At 35.8% G+C, this 13,346-nt stretch overlaps 1 protein-coding gene across 2 annotated transcripts in view; it reads left to right on the top strand.

Moving 5' to 3' along the window:
• The first annotated feature begins 3,458 nt into the window (after positions 1–3,458).
• The window catches only part of BDP1 (B double prime 1, subunit of RNA polymerase III transcription initiation factor IIIB), a 286,362-nt gene continuing 276,474 nt past the window's right edge, over positions 3,459–13,346 (top strand). The window contains exon 1 of one of the 2 annotated variants that reach the window (XM_063604208.1): positions 3,459–4,032. The gene's annotated coding sequence lies outside the window, so the exon portion shown is untranslated. The remainder of the gene's footprint in view (positions 4,033–13,346) is intronic. The other variant, XM_055112321.2, reaches the window with a different exon arrangement.

Raw genomic sequence — 13,346 nt, 5'->3', positions numbered from 1 at the left:
ATGATAAAGGATTTTAGCAAGGTTTCAGGATACAAAATCAATGTACAACAATTAGTAGCATTTCTATACAACAACAACATCCAGGTTGAGAGTTAAATTAAGAATACAGTCATATTTACAACACCTAGGATGAAAATAAAATCCCTGCAAATACAACTAACCTAAGATGTGAACGATCTCCACAAGGAGAATTACAAAACACAGCTGAAATCTGAAGCTGGATGCAGTGGTTCATGCCTTTGGGAGGCCGAGGCAGGTATATCGCTTGGACCCAGGAGTTTGAGACCAACCTGGGCAACATAGTGGAACCTCATCTATACAATTTTTTTTTTTTTTTAAATAGCGAGGCATGGTGGCACATGCCTGTAGTCCTAACTACCCTGACGGCTTGAGGCCAGGAGTTCCAGCCTGCAGTGAACTATAATAACTCCACTGCATTCCAGCCTGGGTGAAAGGGTGAGACCCTGTCTCAAAAAAGGAAGGAAATAAGAAAAGGAAGGAAGGATGGAAGGAAGGGAGGAAGGGAGGGAGGGAGGGAGGGAGGGAGGGAAGGAAGGAAGGAAGGAAGGAAGGAAGGAAGGAAGGAAGGAAGGAAGGAAGGAAGGAAGGAAATTTTGATAACACAAATAAATGGAATAACATTCCATGTTTACAGACTAAAAGGATCAATATTGTTAAAATGGCCACACTGCCCAAAGCAATTTGTAGATTCAAGGCTATCTCCATGAAACCACCAACATCATTCTTCACAGAATTAGAAAAAACTATTCTAAATTTATATGGAACACCCGCAAAAGCCAGAATGGCCAAAGCAATTCTGAGCAAAAATAATAAAGCCAGAGAGGCATCATACTACCCAATTTCCAGCTATACTATAAGTGTACACTAACCATGATACTGTTACAAAAGCAGACACTTAAGCCAATGGAACAGAATAGAACACTCAAAAATAAAGCTGCACACTTACCACCATCTGGATCGTGGACAAGGCCAACAAAAACAAACAATGGGGAAAAGGCACCCTATTCAATAAATGGTGCTGGGATAATTCGCTAGCCATAAGCAGAAGAGTGAAACTGGATGCTTACCTTCCACCATACACACAAATTAATTCAAGATGGATTAAAGGTTAAAATATAAGACTTCAAATTATGAAAACTCTAAAACAAAACCTAGGAAATATTTTTCTCGACATTGGCCTTGGCAAATAATTTTTGGCTAAGTTTCTAAAAACAATTGCAACAAAAACGAAATTGACAAGTGAAAGTCAATCAAACTAAAAAGCTTCTGCACAGCAATAGAAACTATCCACAGAGTAAACAGACAACTTACAGAATGGGAGAAAATATTTGCAAACTATGCATCTGATAAAGATCTAATATAACAAATCCATAAGGAAGAAAAAATGACAAGCATAAAACAACCCCAGTTAAAAAGGGCAAAGCTAATACAGGAGCAGAAAATCAAACTCCGCATCTTCTCACTTATAAGTGGGAGCTGAACAATGGCAACACATGGACACAGGGAGGGGAACAACACACAATGGGGAACAACACACAACACACACTATAATTTTCTGTAGGAGGTTGAGGAGAGGGAGAGCATCAGGAAAAATAGCTAATGCATGCTGGGCTTAATACCTAGGTGATGGGTTGATAGGTGCAGCAAACCACCACCACACACGTTTATCTATGTAACAAAACTGCGCTTCCTGCACATGTACCCCAGAACTTAAAATTTAAATCAAGAAAAGGCAAAGGACATGAACAGATATTTTCTCAAAAGAAGACACTCAAGTATATGAAAAAACACTCATCCTTACTAATCATCAAATAAATAAATGCAAGCAAAAACCACAGTAAGATGCCATCTCACATCAGTCACAATAGCTATAATTAAAAAGTAAAAAAATTAGATGTTGGCCAGGCTGCAGAGTAAAGGGAATGCTTATACACTACTGTTGGTGGAAATGCAAACTGGTTCAGGTACTGTGGAAAGTATTTTGGAGATTTCTCTAAGAACTTAAAACAGAGATACCCTTCGACCCAGCATTCCCATTACTGGGTATATATTCAAAGGAAAATAAATTACTCTACCAGAAAAATATATATGCACTCGTATGTTCATCAGCATGTTATTCACAATAGCACAGACATGGAATGAACCTAGGTGCCCATCAACGGTGGATTGGATAAAGAAAATGTGGTACATATACACTATGGAATACTATGCCTCCATAAAAAAGAATGAAATTATGTCCTTTGCAGCAACATGGATGGAGCTAAGGACATAATCCTAAGCAAATTAGTGCTGGAAAAGAAAACCAGATACCACACATTCTCACTTATAAGTGGAACCTAAACATTGAGCACACAGGAACATTAACACGGGAACAAGACATGCTGCAGGCTATGGGGGTGGGGGAGAGAGGGGAGCATGGGCTGAATAACTACCTACTGGGTACTATGCTCACTACCAGGGTGCACTGTACAAAAGTAACAAATCTGCATATGCACTATCTGTGTCTGAAAAAAACTGAAACTATAAAAACCAAGAGAATATGTTTCTAATGAATGTAGACTTTATTTGATGGACTGGATTAGAATATAATTTTTTTTAAGGGGGAAGGCATTGGGGGATGCACAATGTCTACAGGTTTCTAAATCTCTCTGGTTTCTCACCTAATTCAGAGTCTCTTATGTCATTTTCATAGTTTTCATATTCTGCCTTTCCACCTCTTCTTTTTAACAAGTAAAATTCCTCATAGCATACAAAAAACCAATTTTATAAAAAACCCATATTATAGATCAGGGACCTGTGGATTATGCGCTATTAGAACTATACAAAATGTCTCTATATAGTTTTCTGTATCTTTGGAATATCTTTGGGTGAAGCTGCAGACCTTCTTGGTGAGTGTTACAGCTCTGCGCAGAGCCAAACAGTGAGCAGCAGCAAGATTGCAAAGAGCAAAAGAACAAAGCCTCCACACTGTGGAAAGGGACCCTAGCACGTAGCTGTTGCTGGCTCTGGCAGCCGCTTTTCTTCCCTTATCTCACCCCACCCACATCCTGATGATTGGTCCATTTCATAGAGAGCTGATGGGTTCATTTTACAGAGAGCTGCTTGGTCTGTTTACAATCCTTTAGCTAGACACAAAAGTTCTCCAAGTCCCCACCAGATTAGCTAGACACAGAGCACTGATTAGTGCGTTCACATACCTTGAGCTAGACACAGCATGCTGATTGGTGCATTTACAATCCTCCAGCTAGACGTAGTAAGTTCTCCAAGTACCCACCGGACTCAGGAGCCCAGCTGGCTTTGTCTAGTGCATCTCGGCCGCGGGCGGAGCTGCCCGCCAGTCTCTGGCGCGCTGCCGCACTCCTCAGCCGTTGGGCGGTTGACGGGTGCCGCGTAGCAGGAGGTGGCGCCCGTCCCCTCGGGGTGGCGCGCGGGAGCCCGCGGTTGGGGGGCGGGGAGCAGGGGACGGGGGCGAGGAGCAGGGTGAGGGCTCCAGCATGGCAGGCTGCAGGTCCCGAGCCCTGCCCCCTTGCCCCGCGGGGAGGTGGCTGAGGCCCAGCGAAAATTCGAGCGCGGCGCCGGCGGGCCATCACTGTTGGAGGACCCAGTGCACCCTCCGCAGCTGCTGGCCCGGGTGCTAAGCCTCTCACTGCCCAGGGCCGGCGGCGCCAGCCGACCGCTCAGAGTGCGGGGCGCGCCGAGCCCGCGCCCACCCGGAAGTCGCGCTGAGCCCGCGCCCACCCGGAAGTCGCGCTGGACCCGCGAGCACCGCAGGCAGCCCAGGTTCCGGCCCGCGCCGCTCCCTCCACACCTCCCCGCCAGCAGAGGGAGCCCGCTCAGGCCTCAGCCAGCACAGAGAGGGGCTCCCACGGTGCAGCTGCGGGCTGAAGGGCTCCTCAAGCGCGGCCAGAATGGGCTGAGGCCGAGGAGGCGCCGAGAGCCAGCGAGGGATGCCAGCAAGCTGTCACCTCTCAGAAATACAGGAAGAACATCAATAATGTTCGAAGTTATAAAGTAGGTTTCTATCAAGAATAAAACGTAAACGATCAAAGAATTCCTTATAAAAACATTTTTTTATTTCTAGGAATCAAAACATAAATATAAAATTTGAGAGTCCACCAAAAAAAATTAGATGCCAGATTTCACTATAATTATCAGGGAAGCGCCCAAACGGGTTGTTTACGGCGCCTCGGGGAAACTTTCTGTTTCGTGTTAAGGGTCTTGAACCATGATGTTTAGAAAACCATGGGCTGATGCTTTCAGAACCTCTGTGATTGTTGCCTCTGACACTGCATCCAATAGACTAGCATGTTGATTAGGGAAAGCTAAATTCAATAAAATACGACTGTAAGTGGGGTCACCACCTTGAGGGGTTATGTTAGAAAAGTAGATGATAAGGTGGTATTGATAGAGTATTGAAGTCTGGGCTCAAATGGTTGCCCGGGGCCTTTCAAGACCAATGACTGATAAGAATAGGTAATGTTCAGGACATAGAGTTTAGGATTGGGGGACACTGTGAGTTAAGGGCCATGACAGAAGTCTTCATAAGTAAACTGTTATTGACACAAGCTGCTACCTGCCCAGGTGAGCAATCTGTTGGCCCAGAGGAGAGTTGCTTACTGACATAAATTGATTTGCAGAAATTTCCTGAAGCAAACAATAAGTTATTTATTGGTTTGCAGCCTTACTTTCCTGAAAAATAATTTTCTGGAATGAATTGTGAAATCATGTTGACACAGATGGCCTCAGGTTTCAGTTCGGATAATTAAGCTGTGTAAATATAGAAAGTCTAAGGTTTCTGTGTGCTGTTGATTCACAGTATGTAACAATGATCATATTACTTTTATTTACTATGAGCTTCAGCTGAAAGTCCAAAAGAAACTTTAATTTCAGATATTTAATGAAATCATTATAGCTGTGGTAATTTCCTTTAGCTGGGTGTGAGTGTGTGATGTGAGCGTGTGATGTGTGTGTGTGTGTGTACTCTGGCAGCATATTCCAAATTTCTGTAAAATTTCAGTTTGAAATTAATAGAAGACATATTAAATTGTTTAAACTCTTTGTTATTTAAATTCTATATTACTTTAGTTGATTACTCTGTATTATTACGGCAAAGCTTTGATATGTTGCCCTGAATTTAAATGAAAAGGCTGTTCGGCATAAAAACAGGAATATTTTATTACCAAAAAGAATTAACTACCATATGTCATTTACAGAAAAGAGTAAATTCTTCAGGGCATAGAAAATACACATTTCCTTCTGTTTGTGTGGAAATAAGCAAAATACCTGTTATAATAGATTCCTCACAGAATTTTGTGAAGCTTCAGGTAAACTTGAAAGAGAAAAATTAAAATGCTAGAGTTTCATAATTACAAATTGGGATATAAAAATAGAATAATTATTTGAATTTTGTATTTCTCTCCAGGGATCAAAAGTAATATATAAACTTTTAATAAATATTGATATAGCTTCACGTTGACTCCATATGTGAGCAATTTGCTTTCTGTTAAATTCACAATTGCATAATTTTTTTCAGGCTGGAATGCACTTGGATGCCAGAGATTTTGATTTCTTAATGTGAAATAAGGTGATAATACATTCCAAAGTATATATTTTTTCAACTTTGAATATATCTGGTGTATTTGGAGTAATATCTGAGTAAATACACTTATATGTAAGAGAATCAAAGGAACAAGATATTATTTTATATCCAAGGAAATTAAAACACTTAGAACATAAATACGTATTGCATTACTTCATATTAAAGAAATGTTTTACAAAAGAAAATAAAGGAGCTTATTTTATAGCCCCATTTCCACAAATAATAGCAAAGGTACATACACATATCTAATGTTTTACACACTCATTATTGTTTCTCTTAAAATTTGTTGCTTATACTATTTTAAAAGGCAAGCCTATAGATTGTTGTGTGTATATACATATACACACAACATATATATATGTGTGTGTGTGTATATATATATATATATATATATATCAGCAAGCAAGAGAATGGGCCTCTTCCTACTGAGGTTTAACATTTGCATGTATATGTATATTTTGATTCACATAGACTTATTGTTCTTTAATTACATGAACAGTGATTCCTGGTTACATTATTGGAAAATGGAAGCAATGCTCAAAGAGCATCACCTAAATTTCCATCATATTTTGCTCTCAATATATTTTGTACATCCAAATATATTGTGATTAATCTGCATACATTTTTGCTGTTCTAGGTGACGCTGGTATGAGGCTAGGTAATACACGACCTTAGTCTGCATGTTGTACTTGTGTAACACACATAATTTTACAGTGCTAACAGGTGCTATAATAACTAACTATAGTTAATGATGAATGAAAGAAGGAAGATGTTAAGATGTTAGGGAAGGACTCAAAAGATGCAGTGCTTGAGTTAGAATTTTAAGGGAGATTATGCAAAAGCAGTCACTTAAGGTGGGTTGGGATAATCTAGAATGTGGGAATGATGTATGCAAAGTCACACAGGAGAGATACAGCATGCATGTTTAGAAAATTGTTGATTACATATGGAAAGTTTGCAGGACTTGCATCCTAGAATGTCAGGATTTTAAGCTAAGTGGGGTTCAAATTAAATTTTTCACATACTTCGCTGCATTATAATAACTAGTTTATGTTTAACTCATCCACTAAACTAAGTTATTTGAAAAGAGATGCCAGTGTTCACTCAATCTAGTTGTCTGTCATTAATAATTTAAAAATAATTGAGATTTTAATTTTGGTCTGCTAAGCCTGTTTAATTAAAATTTGACATTAAATAAGATTTTACAGGCCTCATTTTTTTTTCAGTCATCACAGTTTGAATATTAAACATTACTAATTTTATCTCCCTCAGTCAGCATAAAACATACTACTTATGGTTTTAATAACCAAATTCAATGAGCACCAACAAAATTTGATGTAACTATTAACTTTGAAATTTTATTGAAATAGAACTATGCCTTGGGTATCATTCAAAGCATTTAATTGTTGCAATAAGAAACTTTGAGATAAATTGAAATGATGGACAATATGGGTCGAAAGCAACATTGGCTTGAGGGAATAGGCTAATGTTTGAGAACAGAATTGTTAAGGACAAGATTGGATGTTTATATTATTTTAGGAAAGATACACTCTAATGGAGTTTAATTCTAAAATGTTTAATATTATGAAAATATTATATGTTATATGATCATTATAGAAAATTAAAAATATAAGAACATCAGAAGCAAAATAGTCAAAGTCTACCTAAACCCAATTAGAAGTGAATACTATTAATCTTGATTTGCATGTTTCTAATCTTATTATTATCCAATTAATAAACAGCTTTCAGATATTCTGCTTCTCCCTGTTACTAGATCAGGATAATGTCATTTATGTACAGGCATCTCCTGCTTACTCAGTTCAGCATTGATCAATAAATATTTTAGACTTCCATTCAAAACACTTCCATTTTTCTTTTGCCCATATTCTTTTTATTCAGTGCTGCCTGTTTTCAAATACACAACACTTTGTCAAACAAATTCCAACATTAGATTGGATATAGTTGGTATCAAAGTAGTAATACACATTGCCATTCCTAATCCTCAATGCATTGATCCTGAAAATTATTTGTAAGAATAGAAAAATACTGGATATTTCAAATTAAGTCTCATTTTGTTGCTTACACATGAAAGACTGGAATTAACCAACATAACCATTACAAGGTGATTGAGCAAATGAATAGATGGAAAATATTATAGAAACTTTACTGCAGTTCATCAACCATTGTGGTCATTAGGCCATAGGAAAATACAGTGTGACAGTACCCCTGTCTTCTTTTCCATTTGTTAAGTCTCATATCCAAGTAACAGTGGATAGACCTTATGAGAATACAAAGTGAGATAAAAATAATTTTTGGCTTTTCAATGTATCTTAGTTGATCTAAGAGGTATTTCCCCAACTTTGATGCAATAATTATTGTCACAAAATTTGACTTTACTGAAGACCGTTTTAAGGATCTTTGCAGCTGACAGCAGTGACTTTTTTACCTCCTACAAAGTTTCAACTGACAGTCTTATTGTCTCTGACTTTCCCAAATTAATGACATAATTAGTCACCAGGGCTTTGGCTGCTCAATAGGGATTTAGTAAGCAATGAGTCATATGTTGGTGAACACTTCAACAAACAAAATGTTGGCAGAGAAAGATGTATGAATCAGCTAGGAAGAAACACTATTCTATCATTGAGGATCTTTCTAATATTAGATATCACAGAAAAATTTTCATATAGATTACCATATGAGTGAGCCAAAATCTCTAGGAACAAAAAAGCTTAGTATAATTATAACTCCTTGCCATGATTTAACTTAAAATTTCTTTACTTATTTAGCAATTCTATAAACAAGAATCATTTCTGTTAAGGATACTAAGGAGAGTGTTCCTATTGAATCAGAACATTTAAAAGAAATAATTGAGGAACTCACACATGTAAAACGTCATTAACCAAACTAAAATAAAATGTGAGGGCATAAACTTAACCAGAAATGTTTAAAACCTATATATAAAAAAAACTAGAAAACACTTCTGAATGGCACAAATTTGGACTTGAGCACGGGGAAAGAAATTCCATGCTCTTGAAAAAGCCTTAAAATCATAAATGTGCCAGTTCTTTAAATAAACTTATATCTTCTGTGTCATAACAAAACGACATTTTCTAGAATTTCTTTTTCCAGATTTAGAAAAATAGACAAATTTACTTGGAGGAATAAAGAAGCAAGAATAGCTAGAAATATCCTATAAAATCAATGGAATTTGGAGTCAATACAAAATATTAAGCAATTCTTAAAGCTTCTATGATTAAAATGAGTTATAAATACAGATAGATGAAGATCATATAGAAAATCAAGACATTGACAGATATGGAAAGGTGGTATATAATGAAAACATTTCAGATCAATGAGGGGGAAATGTTAACTGGAAAAGAATATTAAAAAGGCAATGAACTCAATAAGACAACAAGAAGCAAACCACAGAAAAATAACTGGACTGGATTAGAAAGAAAATATTTTAGACACTTCAAAAATAAAATATTCAAATAACCAATGAACTTATTAAAAGGTTGTTATTTATATTGGTTACCTGAAAAAATAATTCAAACCACAATGAGATGTAAGTACTTGTCATTCAGAATCCTGAATTTGAAAGGAATATTTTAGAATTCTAAGTTGAAGAGAAAATGCAAAGTATTGATGAGAATGTTGACTAATTAGAACACTCAAATTGATGTTATTGGCATAACTTAGTTCAAATAATTTGGATAAAGATATGTATTAGGCTCCAAAATTCTACTTGTAAAGATGGTTTCTCCAGAAATGCATGCATATATATAGCTAAAAAAAATGTGTACTCATGAAAACACTTTTCAGAATAACACCAAAATAACCCCAAACTGTGGCCCAAAAGTGGACTAAAATACTTATAAAGAGTACAGTAAACAAATAAGTTGTAATATGATCACCTAATAAAATATTAGAGAAATAAATATAAATAGTTTCATTTGCAGGTCATATAATCAATTAGTCTCACAAATATAATATTAAGCAAAAAAATGTGGTTCAAAACACTACACACACTATTTGATTCCTTACTGGTAAAAGTTAGAATAGTGTTATGTTAGGAGGGATGGGTGGAAATCAGGTGTGTGACTATTACATTTTCTTATTCTGGATGATCATAGTATTTTAAAACTCACTAAGCTTTAAACTTATGTGCATTTACCCATGTGTATACAATACTTTAATAGAAGCTTCAAATCAATGAGAAAACATGAAACTGTCTGATGGAAAAATAGCTTGAGGAAATGAACAGGTATAGCAGAAAAGAAGGGCTGCATATAGTTTAAAAACTTGAAGAGATGTTTAATCTCTTTGCAAATAGAAAAACATACGCATTTAAATTGAAATACCATTTTCATGTTCCAAAATTAAAATTATTAGAAATATGATGGTATACAGTGATGGTAATATGGGAGAAAGGAAACATCCTAGGCAATTTGGCTAAGCTTTTCTGAGAAAGATTTAGGCAGTATGCCATTAAGATTTAATGTGAACAAATGGGAAATTTGCCCACATAAATAAATGGAAAGATACTCTATTTTTCAAAATTTAATCTGAAAATACCTAAGCCCCTGATATTTTTCTAAAAACTGGAATGTCCCTGTGGTCATTGGGTTTTAGAGACATAATTTTCACTGCGATGGTCATAATTTTAAAAGGTTGCATCATCCATTTTTAGTTAACATATATTGTCCTAACATCACATATCTATGTAATAGAAAAATAGAGTCAATTCATGTAGGGACAGACATGAAAATGACAAATACATATAGAGATAGAAAGGTATCTTGTGCATTATACTGAGAAAGACAATAGAAATAAACAATTTACATGGGTTGATTTATTTTGATTAAGATATATAAGTGGTTAGATAAATGTTAAATAGGTCAGTATGTAATTACAGAAAATGACAAATTGTTATGTATGGTACATTTGTAGGCATAACACAGACATTACATTTTGGAAAATTGTGTTCTATGCAACAGTGCCAAGTCTAATGCAAGTAAGAGGAAGAGGAATTCAGCCAAAGTACCAACCCCTGTTATCCATTCCTTAAGAAAGGAACTTCTTTATACACTCAAAAGAGGGGATTGTTTTTAAATTTGTTTCCAGAGGGGCATCTGCATACACATACACATACACACACACACACACACATTTACATTATATTTAAATGTGTGTGCATGATATATATATACATGTATTTATTTATTTAATATATATGTGTTATCCAGGTCCTATATAGGAACACACACACACACACACACACACATTTTGAATCAAACACTTTCGTATAATTTTGGTGACAAATGTATGCAATAAATGAGAATACTTTAACTTTCCAAAAAGCTATTCAAAAGTATAATTTTCAAATAAAATATATGTTTGTATGACAACAAATGATTTTTTATAAATAATATATTCTGCATTATCAATCTGCCACTTGTTTTTATTAAATAAAAAAACCCGTAAGTTTGTATGCTCTTAAAATACATATAACATTTGTAAGAATAGTTTTTATGTAAAAATAATTATAGTTCACTATAACTATGTTAAAAATAGACATAGCCAGGCAAGTCGCTCATGCCTGTAACCCAGCACTTTGGTAGGCTGAGGCGGGCAGATCACTTGAGGCCAGGAGTTCAAGACCAGTCTGGCCAACATAGCGAAACCCCATCTCTAATAAAAATACAAAAATTAGCCGGGCATGGTGGCCCATACCTTGTAATCCCAGCTACTCAGGAAGCTGTGGCAGGAAGATTGCTGGAACCCGAGAGGCAGAGTCTGCAGTGAGACAAGATCATGCCACTGCACTCCAACCTGGGTAACAGAGTGAGACTCTGTCTCAAAAAAAAAAAAAGAAAAGAAAAAAATAGACACAGATGAAGGGTGTCTTTGATTATGCAAATAGATTACCCATCTTGTACTCACTGTGTTTATTTCAATAAATGATCCACAGAATATGCTACTTTTGATTTATAGTTTTCTTCTCCTTCACCGCTGTGGACTGGGAAAATATTTCTTATTATTTCTGCTGCAGAGTAGCAAAAAATTATGAGCCAGAAGGAAGACCACTACAACAAGCAAAATCTCTGAGTAATCATAAAATGAAGAACTATTTCCTATTGGGATTCATTGTGACGAATTTGATTTTAAATTCTTGATGTTGGCATTTTATTTTTAAAACTTAGCTTTCTTGCCTATTCTGAAATTGTCAAAAATTCAGAAAAACAATCATGATCATTTGCTTGCTGATCAATGGAGACCTACTGATTTTTAGGCTGTGAGACTACAGTAATAAATAAATAAAAAAGTTCATACTTCCTTCTATCGAGGGAAATTGAGCATTTTTCTCATAGTCCTAAATCACCAGATCAAGGGATATATGTAATACTTGAGTGTTGACATTTTATTAATTTTTATATTTAACTAGAGCTATAAAGTTGAAACAAATGGGTCAATGCAGTAGCCCATAAAATATTTTAAAAACACATAAAAGAAATATCACTAAAATTTAAACATAAAAAAAATACAAAAAAACCCTGAGCTATAGGAAGGGAAGTATCCTCTAAATGCCCAAGTTGAGGGTAGTCCTCTTAGAAAGGCACAGTAAGAAGCAGTGTTTGATGGGAACGTGATTTTTCAAGTATTTGAATTTTCAAACTCACCACATTAACTGAGTAAAATGAAAAAAATATATAAACTTCCTCTGAGGCAGAAAAAACATTTGGCATTTTCAAGATAGAATTATAGTAAAAATATCTTGCCCCAATAGAATACAAAGAAGCATCCTTAAGCAAATAGAAGGCATCTACGGAAATATCACACTGAAGTTTGAACTAATAAATTATTCGTTTAAGATCCAGAAGAAGACAAAGTGTCCTCTTTCACTATTGTTCTCTCTACTGTATGGGAGGAATTAACCAGTGAGACAAATCAAATAAATAAGTAAAACATACACAGTTAAGAAATGAAAAATACAATTCTAAATTTTTAAACAACTCCATTACCTATACATAAACTTCTAGTGACTGTAAAAATCAGCTGCTGGAATAAACTAGTAATTTTAGCCACATCATAGAAAAAATAAGTCAACCCATTAACTTATTTCTATATATTTCCAATGAGCAATTAATGATAAAAATCAAATCCATGTAAAATATTAATAAAAATAAAATATGTATACATGATTTTAACAAATTACATGCAAGATCTCTCTAAATAGGAAACTAGCAAAAGTGTTGGGAGATGTAGGAAAGTTCTAAATAAATGGAGTCGCATACAATAATTGATGGTTTTGATGTGTGTCCCTGCCCAAATCTGATATGATGTAATCTCCAATGTTAGAGGTGAGGCCTGATGGGAGGTGATTGGATCATGGGGTGGATTTCTCATGAGTGGTTCAGCATCATCCCTCTTGATATTGTTCTCATAATAGTGAGTGAGTGAGTTCTCATGAGATCTGGTCATTTAAAAGTGTGTAGCACCTTCCCCTTTCACTCTCTTGCTCTTCTGGCCATGTGACGTGCCTGTCCCCCTTTGCTTTCTGCCATGATTGTACGTTTCCTGAGTCTTCCCAGAAGCTAAGTAGATGCCAGCATCATCCTTCCTGTATAGCCTGCAGAACAGTGGGGCAATTAAACCTCTTTTCTTCATAAATTGTTGAATCTTCTGTATTTCTCTATAGCAATGCCAGAACAAACTAATACAATAA

This window comes from Pan paniscus, chromosome 4, assembly GCF_029289425.2.
Source record: "Pan paniscus chromosome 4, NHGRI_mPanPan1-v2.0_pri, whole genome shotgun sequence".
Classification (NCBI taxonomy): Eukaryota; Metazoa; Chordata; class Mammalia; order Primates; family Hominidae; genus Pan; species Pan paniscus.
This window is presented reverse-complemented; position numbering and strand designations above follow the sequence as displayed.